This window comes from Vanacampus margaritifer, chromosome 6, assembly GCF_051991255.1.
Source record: "Vanacampus margaritifer isolate UIUO_Vmar chromosome 6, RoL_Vmar_1.0, whole genome shotgun sequence".
NCBI classification, from domain to species: domain Eukaryota; kingdom Metazoa; phylum Chordata; class Actinopteri; order Syngnathiformes; family Syngnathidae; genus Vanacampus; species Vanacampus margaritifer.
Window position 1 is genome coordinate 29,130,218 of NC_135437.1, and position 921 is coordinate 29,131,138.

Consider the following 921-nt stretch of genomic DNA (forward strand, 5'->3'; position numbering starts at 1 on the left):
TGAATATGTCACGGTGTGGTCACGGAGCGGCGTGGTGTCTGTCGGCGTGTGGCGTAGAGGACCCAAAGTGCAGGGAGGCAGGAGAACCGCGGCAAGAGTGCGGGTTAGACTGTTGTATTTTATTGTACAACTCAAAACCAAAATGACAGCACAAACTCCGGGGGTGACTGTGACAATCGGCAACGATCCCACAAGGGACTGATCACCACCCGGGAATTAAACGCACCCACACAAATTAGGGGATTAGTCGCACCTGGGGCCAGGCACAAGTGGCTGAGGGCCCGGATTGGTCAGCCCACTCAGGACCAATCGGGACCCTCAACCAAAGCCAGCTCTACCCAGACATGACAGAATATTGGCTCAAATATCGGTTATCGGTCTCCTTGACTAGTAATAATCTGTAAAGGGTATCGGCCCCCCCAAAAAACATATCGGTCTATCTCTAATGTTTATACCTAATTAGAGTGAATATTGCTGCCAATCAAATCGACAATCAAGCTAACAAGAGTGCACGAAATGTACAAACTGCCGCAGTAGAGCGCCAACTACTGCCGAGGAGGACTTAATGTCAGATTTGTTGTGCCTTATAGTCAAAAAGAAGACAAATGCACAACAGATAACATTTCGACTTCTTACGTCAGCCGCCATCTTTGCTTTCCTCATAATCACAACCTGCAAGCCAAAAGGACTTTGAACGGCAATAATGACTTCCAGAGGCAGTAGTAACACACATTAATGACCATACAACCCCTCACCCCCCCTCAACCCGCCGGTCGGGTTCTCCCTTTTTTTTTTTCCTTTGTGCTGACTGCTTAATTGACAACAGCAGCCTGCAGTCATCTTCAGTCGGCACACATTCTTCTGCTGCTTGGGTTTCTCTCACCTCGATGGCGCCCTGGAGCTCGCCCTCCCCTCGCGGAC